At 40.4% G+C, this 18,381-nt stretch overlaps 2 pseudogenes; one reads left to right on the top strand and one right to left on the bottom strand.

Moving 5' to 3' along the window:
• Positions 1–233: 233 nt before the first annotated feature.
• Positions 234–8,529, bottom strand: LOC110751212 (protein DETOXIFICATION 18-like; annotated as a pseudogene).
• Positions 8,530–9,167: 638 nt separating this feature from the next.
• On the top strand, positions 9,168–11,462 carry LOC148295038 (uncharacterized; annotated as a pseudogene).
• Positions 11,463–18,381: the final 6,919 nt, after the last annotated feature.

The raw sequence follows: 18,381 nt of genomic DNA, 5'->3' as shown, positions 1-18,381 counted from the left end.
ATTTTATTTTTGGGGCTCAAAAATTCACAAATAACTCAATTTCATGCAAATGGAGGTGATTGGGCCTAAAAAAAAAGGGTGATTTCGACTTGGACTTGGAGAAAGATTAGTTATGGGTTTAGAACTTTAGTATTGGACTTAAATATTTTAGGGTTTAGTTAATTAAAAATTATAAAGATATAAAATAAAATAAAACCCTAAGATCTATGGGATGCCTCACCTCTCTTCGTGAATCAGTACTCCTGCTCACGTTATTAAAAAAAAAAAGTTAATGCAAGCAAATTTATGTCATGGAAAGTGCATAATAATATCATTCTTCGGGTTTTAAAAATTGAAAATTGAAAAAAAAAATATATTTTATTTTATTTATAAAGAAAACATTAAATTTTAATATATATTATTTTAAAAAAAATAAACTTGGAGTTAAGATATCAATATAATAATATTATGTATTATTTTACTATAAAATAAATATAATTTATTAAATGAGATTTAAACGGATTGACCCATTGGACTTCGTGCAGGGCCCAGATATTGTGACCGACCGCTAGAGCGAGAACAAGAACTAAAGCAAGAAGCATAGAGAGCCTAAAAGTCACAGCCATTGCCTTCTTAGCTTTGTCAGGATTGCCAGCTCCCAATTTGTGCTGCACCACAACAAGTAACTTTTGTTTCAATGTGCGAAACAGAATCTAGATATCGAAAAACTTGGAGCAATATAAAAAAGCTGGATTGTTGTTCTACCACCAACCTTGCAGCAGCACTTGTTGGAAAAAATGGCTCACCTAAAAGGATACAAAGTTTTTTGGCGCTCAAAGGATGATTTTGAATCTGCCTAAAAGCGACCGGTCGCTGGACATTTGCGACCGGTCGTTTTGAAGCAGATTCGAAGTCTGGAAGCAAAACTGAAGAGCGACCGGTCGCTAGTTCTTTGCGACCGGTCGCAGGCACACGAGCGACCGGTCGCTGGACATTTGCGACCGGTCGCTTAGAAGCAGATTCAAAGTCTGGAGGGAAAAATTCTGGCGACCGGTCGCCCATTCCTGACGACCGGTCGCTCCAGTCGTGCTGTGATGCTTTGCTTACGTATTTTCAACTGTCTTTTCAATGGCTATCGCTTTCCACGAGTTTGCAGGTGCTTAATGGATCACTTCTGAGGTAAAAGAGGGTTGACTACCTGCTGGATAGTTGGGAGAGCACTCATGGCTAATTGGTTATCCTATTTTGATTAATCTCCTCTCCATTTTCTGGTTTAATGGAGGTGGCTGAGTGGGATTGTATTACCTACCTAATCTGACCCTTAGTCTAAGTGGTGACTAAAAGGAAAGAACGTGGAGGACAATCAGATATCCTATCTCTTGTCCATTGGCCTGTGTAGGTAATGGGATGAAGTAAGATAACACAAGGGAGAAAGAATGTTGAACAAATGTAGTGGCAAAAGCTGGAAACAAGTCAGAGTTTCTTTAGAGAGCTTTGTTCAGAAAAAAACTAAGGTGAGAGCAAGAGAGTTCTCTAAGTGTATCAAGGTGTTGAGCAAGGGTGTGAGAGAAACAGATTGTGAGGGTAGTGTTCTAAGGGGGTTTCCTTTGTAAACCAAAGTTGTAACCTATCTTCATTAGTGAAATCTCTCAAGGTGATCACCAAAGAGGATGTAGGCAATTTGCTGAACCTCTATAAACACTTGTGTCATTTGTGCTTGGTTAATTTCTAGTGTGTGTGTGTAAGACTCATCCATCATTGAGTTCTTTGTCCAAAGTCCATCAACAACAAGATCTTAAAAGGGCAGTGAGTTAGTCATTAATTCATCAACAAGTGGTATCAGAGCTGTGTTTGGCAGCTGGTGCTAGTTCTTCTCTTGGAGTGCTAGTGTGTTGAAGATGGCAAGTGACATGGAAGCTGAGAGTGGTAGCAGTTCACAGCATATGAAGCAACCACAAGTAGCAAGCATGAAGGTGGAGTTAAAGCCTTTCACAGGGAAGGAGAACTTCACTCTTTGGCAACGAAGGATGAGGTCAGCTCTTACACAACAACAGCTCCATGTTGTGTTGGTTGGCAAGGAGAAGAAGCCAGCAAGCATGACGGATGATGAGTGGGGAGTTCTTGACGAGTTAGCCAGAGGAGCTATCGAAAACTATCTCTCCGATGAGGTGCTCATCAACGTGATAAAGGATACAGCGAAGCAAACATGGGAGAAGCTCGAAGAGATGTTTGCAGGGAAATCGTTGTCCAACAAACTCTTCCTCAAGGAAGAACTCCTAAATCTTCGGATGGAGGAGGGAGGAAATCTAATGGAACATCTAAGTAGTTTCAATAGATGTGTTGCTGACTTGCAGAGAATGGATGTGAATTATAGTCCGGAGGATAAGGCTCTCATGTTATTGACATCCTTACCTTCGTCCTATAAACACTTTCGAACCACTCTTATGTTCGGAAAGGTTACTCTTGATTTTGAGCCTGTGGTGCAAGACATCATGACACACCATAGGATGACTCAACGTTCGGGAGAAAACTCTCAAGGCGAAGGTCTAGTTGCAAAGACCGGAGAGAGAGGTCGTTCAAAGAGGCGTGAAGGCAAGAAAGGCAATAGAGGAAGGTCCAAATCCAAGGCGAAAGATGGTTGTTTCGAGTGTGGGTCAAAGGAGCATTGGAAAAAGAATTGCCCCATATGGAAGGAGAAGAAGAACAAAGGGAAGAATGCAGCGAACACAGCGGAGGATGTCACAGAAAGTGATGGTGAGCTTTTGTGTGTTAATAGCAATGTTAAAACAAATGCATTGGCTAATTCTTCAAGGTGTTCCTCTTCCGATTGGATTTTGGATTCCGGATGCTCATATCATATGTGCTCAAACAAGGAGTGGTTTGACACGTATGAGAAAGAAGATAGCAGTGAAGTGATGATGGGGGATGGCTCAATGTGTAGAGTCAAAGGAACCGGTACAATCAAGGTGAAGATGCATGATGGGGCTGTTAGGACGCTTGGAATGGTAAGGCATATTCCAAAGTTGCGTAAGAATCTCATTTCCCTTGGAACTCTTGATAAGAATGGTTATTCATTCAAAGCAAATGGAGGGAAACTCATAGTCTCAAAAGGTTCACTTGTGATTATGAAGGGAGAGATACAACCTAACTGTCTATATAGGTTGTGTGGTACAACAATCATAGGTGGAGCAGCTGTATCTACAAGCAAGGACTCGGAAGATGAAACTCAGCTTTGGCATTTGAGGCTAGGGCACATGAGTGAGAGGGGCATGCAGGAACTATACAACAGAAAATTGTTGAAAGGTGTTCAAAGTTGCAAGCTTGAGTTCTGCAGATTTTGTACCATGGGAAAGCAATCCAAAATAGCTTTCAAGCAGCGAAACAAAGAGGAAGAAAGCACGGGTATGCTAGATTATATTCACACGGATGTATGGGGGCCATCACCGGTTAAATCGAAGGGTGGAGCTCGCTATTTTGTGACTTTCTTGGATGATTTTTCCAGGAAGGTTTGGGTCTACTTCATGAAGGAGAAATCTGAGGTCTTCACCAAATTCAAAGAGTGGAAGGCGGAAGTAGAGAACCTAACCGGAAGAAAGATCAAGATCCTAAAGAGTGACAATGGTGGTGAATATAAGGACAGCAAGTTCCTTGAGTTTTGCAAAAGTGAAGGCATTAAGAGGCACTTTACCGTGAAGAAGACACCCCAACAAAATGGAGCTGCGGAGAGGATGAACCGAACTCTCATGGAGCGTGAGAGATGTATGAGAATTCATGCAGGGTTGCCCGAATCTTTTTGGGCAGAAACGGTTAACCACGCTGCCTATTTGGTTAACCGATCGCCTTCAAGAAATCTTGAGTTCAAGTGTGCAGAGGAGGTATGGTCTAAAAGGTCAATCGATTATTCGAATCTTAAGGTGTTTGGGTGCAGTGCATATGCACTTATTCCTAGTGATGAAAGATCCAAGTTGAAGCCAAAGTCTCTTGAATGTATTTTCATTGGATTTGAGAGTGGTGTGAAGGGCTACAAGCTGTGGGATCCAGTGAACCACAAGAAGATACTCAGCAGAAATGTTGTGTTTGATGAGAAGACCATACCTATGAACAAAGTCAAGAATTCAGAGGCAAAGGAGGATGTTGTTGAGAAAGAAACAACCATTGAAGTTCCACTCAAGAAGGTGTCAAGAAAGACTTCACGGAAACAGCCAACTGAAGACGTTCAGGAGGAGGTGGAGTCTGACATTGAAGAGGAAGAAGCTGGGCAGCATCAACAACACACTCAAGAAGAAGAAGAGGCTCAAGAACAGGTGGAGCCATCATCTATAGCTCGGTCCAGGCCCAAGAGAACCATCAAACCACCTCAAAGGTTTGGTTGGGAGACGGATGCAGTTCACTATGCCCTAAATGCTAGTGAAGAAGAACCAACCACGTTCCAAGAAGCTGTTGAGAACAAGGAACGGGAAAGTTGGATGGAAGCTATGATGCAAGAGATGGAATCTCTACACCAAAACTCAGTTTGGGAGTTAGTTCCTAAACCCAAAGGTCGCAAGGTTATTGGCTGCAAATGGGTGTTTAGGAAGAAAGAAGAAATGCATGAGAAGGGTGCCACCTTATTCAAAGCTCGGTTGGTGGCAAAAGGATTCTTACAAAAGGAGGGAGTTGATTATGATGAAATCTTCTCTCCGGTGGTGAAACATACTTCTATACGACTACTACTCTCCATAGTAGCACAAGAGGACATGGAGGTGGAGCAAATGGATGTGAAGACTGCTTTCCTTCATGGTGAATTGGAGGAAGACATCTACATGAGCCAACCTCAAGGGTTCATTGAAGCAGGGAAGGAAAATCTGGTTTGCAGGTTGAAGAAGTCTTTGTATGGGCTGAAGCAATCTCCAAGGCAGTGGAACAAGTGCTTTGATTCTTTCATGATGAAGATTGGGTATAGAAGATGTGAATCTGATTGTTGTGTTTACTCTCATGCATTCAAGGATGGTAACTTCATCCTTTTGCTTCTTTATGTTGATGACATGCTAATTGCATGTAAGGACATGTCAAAAATCCAGAATTTGAAGACATTGCTTGGAAGGGAGTTTGACATGAAGGATCTTGGTGCTGCATAAAAGATCCTAGGAATGGAGATAAGGAGAGACAGAAAGGAAGGCAAGTTGTGGCTGTCACAAAGCAAGTACATTTCCAAGGTACTTGAAAGGTTTAATATGATGGATTGCAAACCGGTGTCTACTCCTTTGGCGGAGCATTTTAAGTTAAGTGCAAAAGAATGTCCTTCTACGAATGTGGAGAAGGAAGAAATGAGTAAAGTTCCATATGCAAGCTTGGTAGGGTGTCTCATGTATGCAATGGTGTGCACACGCCCCGGCTTAGCCCAAGCCGTTAGTGTGGTGTCAAGGTATATGGCGAATCCTGGAAGGCAACATTGGACAGCAGCAAAATGGATTCTCAGGTACTTGAAGGGCACCAAAAGGCTTGGGATATTGTTTGAAAGACAACAAGGAAATGCATGTGTGTCGGGGTATGTAGATTCTGATTATGCAGGAGATTTAGACAAGAGGAGATCCACCACAGGATATGTCTTCACTTGTGGTGGAGGACCGATTAGTTGGAGAGCAGTGTTACAATCGGTTAGTGCCTTGTCTACTACGGAAGCGGAGTATATGGCGTTAACGGAAGCTTCAAAAGAAGCGGTATGGCTGAAGAGATTGGCAAAGGAATTCGGGATAGCTCAAGACTTGGTGGTGATTCTAAGTGACAGTCAAAGTGCTATTTGCTTAGTGAAGAATCAAGTGTTCCATGGAAGGTCCAAACACATTGATGTGAGATACCACCGGATAAGGGATTGGGTGAATGATGGAGACATCACAATAATGAAGGTTCATACAAATGAGAACGCTTCAGATTGCCTAACAAAGCCAGTCACAGCAGCAAAGTTCAAGCATTGTTTGAGCTTGCTCAATCTTGTTACATGCTAAAGATTGAGGTGGAGTTCTTGAGAGTTATCAGGGCGATTCTCAAGACATTACAGATGTCCTGGAAGGCAATGATGTCCACAAGGAGTATTAGGCTCGCCATGGTGGAGATTGTTGGAAAAAATGGCTCACCTAAAAGGATACAAAGTTTTTTGGCGCTCAAAGGATGATTTTGAATCTGCCTAAAAGCGACCGGTCGCTGGACATTTGCGACCGGTCGTTTTGAAGCAGATTCGAAGTCTGGAAGCAAAACTGAAGAGCGACCGGTCGCTAGTTCTTTGCGACCGGTCGCAGGCACACGAGCGACCGGTCGCTGGACATTTGCGACCGGTCGCTTAGAAGCAGATTCAAAGTCTGGAGGGAAAAATTCTGGCGACCGGTCGCCCATTCCTGACGACCGGTCGCTCCAGTCGTGCTGTGATGCTTTGCTTACGTATTTTCAACTGTCTTTTCAATGGCTATCGCTTTCCACGAGTTTGCAGGTGCTTAATGGATCACTTCTGAGGTAAAAGAGGGTTGACTACCTGCTGGATAGTTGGGAGAGCACTCATGGCTAATTGGTTATCCTATTTTGATTAATCTCCTCTCCATTTTCTGGTTTAATGGAGGTGGCTGAGTGGGATTGTATTACCTACCTAATCTGACCCTTAGTCTAAGTGGTGACTAAAAGGAAAGAACGTGGAGGACAATCAGATATCCTATCTCTTGTCCATTGGCCTGTGTAGGTAATGGGATGAAGTAAGATAACACAAGGGAGAAAGAATGTTGAACAAATGTAGTGGCAAAAGCTGGAAACAAGTCAGAGTTTCTTTAGAGAGCTTTGTTCAGAAAAAAACTAAGGTGAGAGCAAGAGAGTTCTCTAAGTGTATCAAGGTGTTGAGCAAGGGTGTGAGAGAAACAGATTGTGAGGGTAGTGTTCTAAGGGGGTTTCCTTTGTAAACCAAAGTTGTAACCTATCTTCATTAGTGAAATCTCTCAAGGTGATCACCAAAGAGGATGTAGGCAATTTGCTGAACCTCTATAAACACTTGTGTCATTTGTGCTTGGTTAATTTCTAGTGTGTGTGTGTAAGACTCATCCATCATTGAGTTCTTTGTCCAAAGTCCATCAACAACAAGATCTTAAAAGGGCAGTGAGTTAGTCATTAATTCATCAACAGCACTGAGGCCATATATAATCATGTATGCAATTGCTTCTGTATTCACACTGACGAGAAAATATTCAAAGAAAGATTAATTTGAGTCAGCCTGCAATATTGTAACAGTTATAGAAAAGGAGAGGAAAAAAAAAGTATATTGAAGCATACCACATCGCCATTAGTGAAGTTGTTTCTTCCGAGTTTGGCATCAATCCTCCTCCCATCAACACCAGAATCTCAAAAACCCATTCCTCCAAACTGGAAAGGTTAAAAAGGTTTGTGAGTTTAACCTTGCAAATTCCATCTCATACTCCTATAGATAATAATGCTGCTATGCTATAGTTGTAGGGAAGCATGCCAGCATCTGAGTTAATACTTCAAGAGTTCAAACCCTCAATTGATGTTATACGTCCACAGTCCAGCCCTTGAATTCAATCACGATTCTAACGAAAAGCCTTCCCATGTATGCTCAAACTTCTTTGAGCAGATGACATACATGGCCAACAAAAAGGGCAGATAACCATAACGAAATTGAAGCCGCCAGTGGAGCTCCCTTGTAACCAAGAGCTGTCCAATGTACCAAACCATAAGCAATGCCGAAATGAATAACAAGGGGGACGAACGAGAAGACCAATGGCAGGACAACAAATTGTGCCTGAAGAAATCTCAAGATGTTTTGCAGGAATCCATTTGCAAATAACCCTGGAATCAGAAATTTCATAAAAACAGCAGCAGACTTGGAAATTTGAGGATCTTGATGGAGTAAAATAAGTATAGGTTCTGTGTAGAACCAGATTATAGATATGATGAAACAGAATAGGAAAGATATGATGCAAGAGGCTTGTAGATAGATCCCCAACATTTTATACAACTTTGCACCAAACCCTTGTCCACAAAGCGTCTCAAGAGCTCCACTTAACCCAACCTAAAACAAGAACAGACAAGAAAAGAATTAAACGCAAAGGTCTGCAATCATACTGAGTATATAAGGGTCAGAGGGGAGAGAGAGAGAGTTACCATGAAAGCAAAGCCAGTAACAATGGCCCATGAATTGGCAAGGGTTGCACCAGCAAGCTCAAGCTTCCCAAGATGGCCAGCAAATATGACTGACACCAAAGTGATCAAATAGTAGAAAAGATTGGTAAAAATCATTGGCAATGAAAGCAAGACCTGTTTCTTGGCCTCCTCCATGTCCAACACTTTCTTCCACCAGCTTGTTTTGTTTGCGCCTCCTTCATCTCCATGACCCTCTATTAAGGGTACCCTAGTAGTTTCATTTATCCTCTCTAAATCTGTGTTGCTAACACTGCCATCTTCTTCTTTTTCTTCTCAAGTTTTCTTCTTCTTCTTCTTGTTTTCTTATAATTTTTTCTGGATGTCAAGAGGCTAAATTAGAAGGTACCATTCAAAAACTGGGATTTCCTCCGCCATTTAAAGACTAAATCTTTTTATATTTTTATTTTATTCTTTGGTTTTATCACGTGGAAGATTAATATATACTGCACAAGAGATAAATTTACAGGTGTTAAACATAATGTATAGTCAGGATCATATTGTCAGAAATTAAATAGCAGGAGACTTGTACAAACATAAATCCGACCGATTCACAATCAATTATAATTCGTGCTGCAATTTGGATTGGGGAAGAAATAATTTAGACGCTACGGCTAGTAGTCGCTAGCCACATGCAACAATTGTCTGAGAACACAATACACACTTATGACACACACAGAGAGTCGTATTGTGATCGTCATCTCCATCAATACACTGTACACACCAAGCTTTTGTCTTCTTGTTTTTTGTTTTTTGTTTTCCTGACAGTTCGAATGGAGGTGTTGAAATAAAGGATTTTGATTTGATAATAGAGTTAAATTTGATAAATTAAAAAAAATTAGAAAAAAAAAATTAGATTTGCAAGTAGGTTACTGAGGTCTGGGGTTGACCCCAGTATGGTCTTAGGCCAGTACTCTAAGAAGGCACATAATTTAATTCTATTTTCATGCATTGCACAAATGTTTTTAAGGAAACTGATTAATGATGGTGATGCAGGACGCGCAGGACCTAAATTTATTAGTTTCCTAGATTCTCTAATTTTCCAAGTTCTAGTAGGATTTCTACTTTTCCAGATTTCCAGATTTCTAGTTTTAAGTTTCCTTTTTTATTTGGGTTAGGATTTCTGTTTAAGCAAGGGATTTTTATCCTATTATGTCTAGGTTTTAGTTTGCTATAAATACCCCCATGTAGTTCTTTAAAATGGAGATTTGAATGTTGAGTAAACCTTTTCCTAGAACTCTCTGATTTCGTCCCTTCGATCTATATTTCTTCTCCTCGATCCCCGATATTCTTCTTTGTTCTACTGTTTCTGCCCTTTATCTCGTCTTTTCGATCTATATTTCTTCTCCTCGGTCTCTTATATTCTTCTATGTTCTATTGTTTAAGTGCTTAATCTAATACCTACGGGCTGTACTACATCAATTGGTAATCAGAGCCTTCCCTCACTTTCGTTTGCGTTTGATCTCTGCCATGGCACCCCAAACCGTGGCCAGCCTTGGGGAACAATTTCATGCATTCCAAGACAAAGTTTCTGACGATATCGCTGGCATGGAAACCCAACTCTCCAAACTCAGTGCTGACCTCAAAGACGAGTTGGTACAGGCTCACACACATCGTGCGACGACGGACCTTGCCATCACCAAACTCCAAGACTCCGTTCAATTGCTCATCAATCACTTTCGGGCTGGACACGCTGAACCTTCTTCTACCTCAGCGGTGCTCTCGTGTTCGTCTACGCCACCGCCACAAAGTGGCCTTTTGCCCACTCCACCGGTGGATCAGAAATTCAAGGCCATGCCATACGGCATGTCGCATAGCTCAATTGGGCTCTCGCTCGACACGCCCAAGGCTCAATTGGAGCCCCCTTTTTCTTTTGGGACTATGCCACCACTCCATTATACCCAACACACAACGGGCCCTCCTCCAGTGACTACTCCAGCTCCTACCCTGCCACCCGTTCCACATGCTCAGTACACTCATACCCCTCGCCGTTTTGACAACGATGTCATCCGCCACATCAAGCCTAACGCTTCTACTTTTGATGGTCGTGGGGATCCTACGATGTTTCTTGATTGAGTTCAAGCCATGGAAGATTATTTCGCCTGGTACGACTTGACAGATGCTCATAAACTTCGCATTGGTAAGATAACGCTACAGGGAGCCGTTAGAAAATATTGGAATTCTGTGGAGGAGCAACTATACCAATTTGGACAGCCGCCTGTGACTCTATGGGACGAGATGAAATTAAAGCTTCGCGAACAATATCTTCCCACCTTTTATCGCCATCAATTATATGAACAATTATGGACCCTTTCACAAGGCAGTTCGACCGTTACTGAATTCCACGCTCGTTTTATCGAACACAAGATACGTGCGGGGATTCGTGAAGAACCCGACATCACTATGTCTTGCTTTATCCATGGTCTTCGTGACGATATCAAGTGTGAAGTTCGGCGGTTCCGTTCGCATACTTTGGAAGATGCATATTGTCATGCATTGGAAGCTGAGACATATTTGTCGCCACAACATTCAGGATATTCTGGTCAACTTGCAATCGCCAACCAAACTCTTCCCACTACGGATATGCATACCGGGTTTTCAGGACCATCTAAACCGCTTGCACCACCACCTAACAAAGGACCGGCTGTTTCTACTAATGCTCGCATTGAATGTTTCCATTGCCATGCGAACTTTAACTATCAACACTCCCGCTAGTGAGCTTTGTGAGATTGTGGAGCCTCTCGAAGGTGTTTATGATCCGGACATTTATGATTGCTGACCCTCGTCCCCTATTATTCATACTTGCAGTTGGCGTTGTTGTCATTAATTTACCTTTTGTGGTTGTTTACTCGTCGGAGTCGAGTTCTTTTCGCCAGAAGAGAATGATGCAGGACGCGTAGGACCTAAATTTATTAGTTTCCTAGATTCTCTAATTTTCCAAGTTCTAGTAGGATTTCTACTTTTCCAGATTTCCAGATTTCTAGTTTTAAGTTTCCTTTTTTATTTGGGTTAGGATTTCTGTTTAAGCAAGGGATTTTTATCCTATTATGTCTAGGTTTTAGTTTGCTATAAATACCCCCATGTAGTTCTTCAAAATGGAGATTTGAATGTTGAGTAAACCTTTTCCTAGAACTCTCTGATTTCGTCCCTTCGATCTATATTTCTTCTCCTCGATCCCCGATATTCTTCTTTGTTCTACTGTTTCTGCCCTTTATCTCGTCTTTTCGATCTATATTTCTTCTCCTCGGTCTCTTATATTCTTCTATGTTCTATTGTTTAAGTGCTTAATCTAATACCTACGGGCTGTACTACATCAGATGGTGGTTGGAAATGACTGGTAGACAACAGGTAAGATAGAGAAAGGCATCATATAATGCAGAATAGGCCAATTTCAGAGAGTTGGAGACTTTTCTTTTTTGGCCGAAATTAAGAGAGATGGAGACTTAACTGTAAGGATATTACGTGCCTCCTTACTCTAATTCACTAGCCTCTTTGCAAGCGGCACGCGCTTCCGCGCCTACTAGATGCTTTATTTTTATAATAAAAAATTAATTTATTTTAGAATTAAAAAAGATAATGGGTAGTTGTGTTCCATAAAAATATATAGGATTTATTATCTTATTTTTATTTTTATTTTAATTTTTTTTAATATGAAAAAGTGTGAATTTACCATATTATCCTCATTTAATTAATAATTTTAATTCTTAATGTTTGGATTAACCAAGGGCATTTTCTGGTATTTTGAATGTTTCATTATTCTCTGCCTTTTGCTTTATATATATAGATTATTTCTACGAATCACAGTTTGACACATATGCAAAAATAATTCATCAAAAATACAAAAATAAAAATTTATGCACACATGTCACACTGTTATTGACAGGAATGTAGGAGCTCCTGCATACATAATAAGGAGGGACGTATTTTCCTATTTGAATTGGATTTGAAATCATGGTATACATGAATGTAATCCAAACAAACAGTTTAACTTTATAAGTCATCGAAATTTCTAAATTTGAAGTCACTCCATCCAAGTGGACCCTAAATGCCACATTAACACACAACAACAAAAAAGGTACAAAGATTAAGAACTGGGTGGAAAACCCAAGAGGAACTAGTGTAACAAGAGCCAAGAGAACTTACTATATCTATCAACGTCTTCACACAAACTTCATGCCAAAAAAAGAAGTTTACACAAACTGTCTTCTGTTTGATGTTACGAACTTACAACTATGAATTTTCTTCAAAATTAATAATAATAGATGAGAACTCTCAAAGATTTTCACAAATTAATAAATTATTATTGATTAGGCTGTTTTGAAAGTAGAGCAGCGATCCCCACAGACAGTCCATCCACATGTGTTGCTTCGTTTTGATGTTTTTTCTTTTAATTTTCTGTAACTAACATCTGTTTCTTTCTCCATGCCTTCTATTTATTTTTGAAGACTTTATAGGAAATGACCCATAATGTACGTTGCAATAAGGCACATGTTAATTCTCTAGGGTTGGCAACTTGGTATGGAAGTTAACATGGCCCTTTGTGGCAACTTTATATGCCCAAGACCTAAGCTCTCTCTGAAGCAAATGTCTGGTGTCGCCTTTTGTTTGGATTTTAGGCATTTTGGGCTCATTTTGCGTGGATGGAGGAACTGTCTCATGTATTTCTTTGAATCTTTAAAAAAAGTACTATGTGCCTCCTACATCTCTCTAACCTAACCTGATTATTTTGAGCTTACTTTATGTAACTATCCTTTCATAATCTTTCTTTAGTAATGAAATTTCCTTTTGACCAAAAAAAATTCAAGGATGGGCCAAATCTTTGAAGAAAAAGCCACTTTCATAAGAAACGAAGAAAAACTTTAATATTCCCAGTGAGGTATGTCCCGACTTATATTTCTGAATCACGACTCATATATTTTTTTGGGAAACGAACTATCGTGAACATAAAAGACTAGTCTTGATCCAACATTATTGGTATTTCTAATTTGATCACTTAAGAACAATAAGCCACGCTTGATGGCTTGGACTGTGCTATTTTAGTTAAATTGAACAAAAGTCATGTCACATGTTTGGTGAACTTATAAATACTGAAATTGAACTTTTTTTTTTTTTTTTTGGTTGAGAAATTATGGGATTGCATTGATAATTCGGCTTAAAAAAAAACCCCTAGACACAAAGGGCCATTACAATAACAGGGCGATCTAACATTAAAATTAAGACACTCTAGGGATCCTCCACTAACGATCACGCAAGATCAAAGAAACTCTGGCATAGTGTCACGGGATGACTTTTTCGGAGTTTTCCTTCCATGCGGCCTTAGACTTGATCGCTTCTCGAACAAGCTAAGTCAACATTCCTTCCCACAATCTAAGATCGAATCAAGCAAGAACACTATCGCAAGAGTAAGAACAATAAGAACACTCAAGAACGCTCAAGAGAGTTTGGGAGAATATATGCTTGTATTGCTACTCAATGCTTTACAAGTTGTGAGGTGAGGATATACAATCAAACATCCTCCTTATATAGTGATCATATCCCACCTACCACCACAATAGAGGGCTAAGATACATTGTCACCAATCGGGATCTACCTACTACTGTCACCAACCAAATGCTACCTACTATTGTACATTAAATCTGGACATGTGGGCTAAGAGGTCTAGCATGATCCATCCGACGGGTTGGGCCTAGAACATATGGGCCGTGACATTCTCCCCCATCTAATCTGGTGACGTCCTCGTCGCCGAGGTAGTTCCTGTTCAAATGCTTTGATTTTGTCCTTGTACTGCCACAATGACTCTTCTTTCTCCCAATTGCCTTTGGACTCTGGCAGGCCCTTCCATTTGACAAACTCGGTACACCTTTGCGTCGCACCTCGCGCTTGGCCATGATGCACTTGACCTCCCTGTCAGATGAAGTCACCATTAAAGGTGGAGCTTGTTGAGACTCCCCTCGACTTGGCTCCTCGGGGTCAGCATGGTAAGGCTTGAGATTGCTCATGTGAAACACCGGATGAATCTTCAATGGTGGCGGTAGTTCCACACGGTAAGCAGCTCTTCCCACTGTTCGGATGATAGGAAATGGGCCCTCATATCTCCTCAGCAACGCCTTGTGTACCTTTCTAGTGGACTTGTGTTGAGAGGGTTTGAGCTTCACAAAGACCATGTCACCTGGTTCGAATACAACATCTTGCCGGTGCTTGTCCGCCGATTTCGTCATCTTCCAAGTTGCCATCTCCAATTGAGCCCGAGCCAACTCATTAGTCACCTACCACTCCTTGGCCGTCTTGTATGCCGCAGGGCTACTCCTCGTGTAGCATGACACCACTGTGTTCGGTGTCATAGGTTGTTTTCCAATTGCCAACTCAAAAGGACTTGACCCTGTCGACTCCGATCGCTGCAAGTTGTACGAGAATTGAGCAACATCTAACAGCTTCGCCCAATCTCGTTGGTCCATGGACAAACTCTCCCATGGTCTGGTTGGAATAGGAAGTGGCTTTAGCAACCCACCTGGCTGTTTCTGCAAGGTCTTGTCTTGTTGGCATACAAGACAAGTATGCACAAACGAGTCTGCATCTTCCCTCTTTTGAACGGTATACCTTCGCTCGGTGTCATTGAGCTTTTGGCTCTCGAAAGCCAATGGGTGTCCATCCTGCATGAATACACCACCAATAGCAAAATCTGATGCATCAGTGTGTACCTCAAAAGGTTTGCCAAGATCATGAGGTTTTTGCACTGGTTCCTCCTCAATGGCGTGATCCACCTCTCCCTTAGGTGGTAAGGTGTTGGGCAGCTCCTTGGGCATGACATCTGCAAACTCCTTAAGGACTGCTTCCACCGCTTTTGGGACTAGTTGGACTTCCTTCTCAACTATATCCATCTTTATAGTTGCAAGGAACGTCGGCTCACCCTTTTTCCAAGACTTGGAAAATTGCATGGCTGACAAAAACTTTGACTCGCCTTGTTGCCTCACCACTGGCACCATGCATGGCATTGCCCCTCCCTGTGCAATGCACATAGTATTGTAAAATGGAATGGGAAATGCCTTTACCTTGTCCATGAGCGATTCCTAGCACGACATTGTAGTCATCCATCGAGATCACGGAGAAGTCAGCTACTCCCTTCCAAGCACTAATGTGTAACCCCACACCACGAGCTACTCCGTCAATTGGTTTGGCAGTTGAATTCACCGTCTTCATACTGCCTGCTTCCTTCGAGACTCGACACCCAAGTCTCTTTGCTTCCTGCACATACATAAAGTTGTGCGAGGCACCCGTATCCACCAGACAACGGGTTGTCTTGCCATCCACCATGGCGTCGACGAACATCACTCATTTTGCTTGAACCTGTGGTTGAGCGACTTTGGCCTGTAGGGCATTGAAGCGGTGAATGGCCCCCATTCCTGCTTCCCTGTTGGCCTCCTCTTCCTGTTTGCGCCTGATAAATCACGGCCATAAGCTGGCCGAAGGAGCCCATTCTCTCGGCCCTGGCACTTGTTCGTAAAAACTGAAACGCAGCGTTTCGCCAGGGTACTTCGCCTTCCTAAAGACAAAAGAAGAAATGCTAAGGCATGATCATCTCGGCCTCAAGCGCAGGCCGAGGCCGAGGCCGAACAAAATCACGGCCAAGGCATTAAAGGCAAATCATCACGTGACAGCAGGGTCCCAGGCTTCATTTAATGAAGTAGTGCCTGTTTAATGCAGCAAACCCACTGGCCACAAAGAAGCATTTAATGCATGAGGGAAGGTGGGAAGTAACTGAAGTCAGGATTTGGTGATGAGGATCAGAGTGATTAGACGTGGACATTCTCACAAGAATTCTGACAGCCTGAGATATTGGTTCACCAGCTATCCAGGCCATAAATGCGTCTCCACGGCCAGAAGCTCAGAACCCACGATCAAGAGCGGCGGCCGAGATTCACCGGGATTTCTGGGGTCACACCACCATACTTCACGATCCCAAATGTCGATTGGACTGCCCACTTGCTCCAATCAGGCTCCACCATGCAGATTTTTAGCCCCCACAAAATTATTTAAAGAAAAGTTAATAACCTAACCTTAAAGTAGTCTTTCCAAACTTCTTCAGGAGCAGTGAATTTCTTTGTGGTTGGATCCTACCCAAACCCAGAGCTGTGACGAAGAATCTGTGAATATTTTTGGTATTCTCTTTTAAAGTACTTCAACCGACTCTAGTATTGAGAATAGGTTTTGTGACACCTAAGTTTTTCATTAATCTTGGGGAGTATTTTGGTTTCTACAGTTGCCTTGCTTAGCATTCCATTAGCATCACGCCATCCACGGGTTGTAGCATCAACCATGAGTTGCAACAACATTCTACTCTCTTCCACACTCCAAGCATTATAATCTTGTTTGCTCTTCCCTTTTTCCATTTACTTGTGTATTTTCAGACTCCATTTGAGTGGTGCAACTATGAATTTTATCATGTCAATCACAAATACAACATAAAAAAATATACAAAACTACAAACGTTGATCCCAAAAATGCACATCAACAACCATAGATCCTAATAGACACATCTTATGTTGAATACAAACATGAATGATGTAGAAGAAATGGCTGAAGAAGAATTGGAGTGAATAATGGAAAAAGGACGCACTAGGAATTACATATTTGGCGTTCGAGCTCTGATTGGGGCGTATGATACCTTTTGAATATATATAGCCACACCGCTATACCAAATTAATATTTCAATACTACATCCGTATTTTGTAAACGTTATAAGGACTTGGTAAAATTCACATTTTCTTTTAAAGCGAATGTACAATACTCTTATTGAACATTACAGATGTATTTTTCATGTTTAATACACATATTTTTTTTAAAAAATTCACATATTATATACATAATTATAACATATTATTGAATAAAAATAATATATATTAAAATATTACATAGTGGCGGAACTTTTAAGTTGTAATTTTCCAAACTTTTGCCGAATAAAATATGTACGTAATTTATTCGAATTAATATCTATCAAGTATAAACTAATGCAACTAGGAGGGTATTGTTTTCATAATTTTTTTTTAAAAAGAAATAGTATAGCTGATCGGCTTTACTGGGGTTTTTCCAATTTTTTAAAAAGAAATCGTATAGCCGAGTAGTTATACAGTTATACTAGGGTTTTTCTTCTTCTTTTTTTTATTTAAAAAAATATAGCCACACCTATATACCAAATTAATATTTCAATACTACATCCATGTTTTGTAAACGTCTTAAGGACTTGGTAAAATTCATGTTTAAAAAAAAGTGAATGTACAATACTCATATTAAACATTACGTATGTATTTTTCATGTTTAATGCACATATTTCTTACAAAATTCACATATTATACATATAATTATCACATATTATTGAATACAAATAATATATATTAAAATATTAAATAGTGGTGGAACTTTTAAGTTGTAGTTTGCCAAACTTTTACTGAATAAAACACGTACGTATTTTATTCATATTAATATCTATAAAGTATAAAGTAATGCAACTAGGAGGGTCCTTTTTTCATATATTTTTTTAATGAAATATAAATAGTATAGTCGCACGGCAATACCATTTAAATATAATGTATTTAATTCTTCTTTTTTTTCTAATTTTGAAAGAAGTAGTATTGCTAGCCGGCTATATTGGGAATTTTTTTTTAGTTAGAAGGCTATACTGGGTTTTTTCCATTTAAAAAAAAAAAAAAGGAAATAGTAAATTGAAAATCCCAAGTATAGCCGGCAGGCGATACTCGTTTTCCGAATTTTAAAAAAAAATGGTATAGCAGTGCGGCTATACGCACCTCTTTTTTTTTTTTTTTAAAGAAATAGTATAGCCGCCTGGCTATACAGGGGTTTTTTTTCCAATTTTTTTAAAAGGAAATAGTATAGTCGCACGGCTATACTCAGTTATTTCCAATTTTTTAGAAACTATACTAGGGTTTTTTCAATTTTTTTAATGCAATAGTATAGCCGGTCGGCTATACTACGTTTTTTCCAATATCGGAACAGAATCCTCCAAAGACGAAATTTAAATTGAGGCATCACTTATATATGCATCACAAGATAAATTAAGGAGTTCAATTTACTGTATAATACACAGTTTATGGAGATGAATGTGGTTTTAGTATCTGTAATCCAACCAAACCACGTCATAATTGGCTTGCTAATTAAGGCAAATTTGACCAAATCATATTGCCGCAACACGTGCTAACTTGAAAGTCTCAATATTTG

This window comes from Prunus avium, chromosome 4, assembly GCF_965620075.1.
Source record: "Prunus avium chromosome 4, drPruAviu1.hap1.1, whole genome shotgun sequence".
Lineage (NCBI taxonomy): Eukaryota > Viridiplantae > Streptophyta > Magnoliopsida > Rosales > Rosaceae > Prunus > Prunus avium.
Note: the sequence above shows the minus strand (reverse complement) of the source record. Positions and strands in the feature narration are given on the sequence as shown.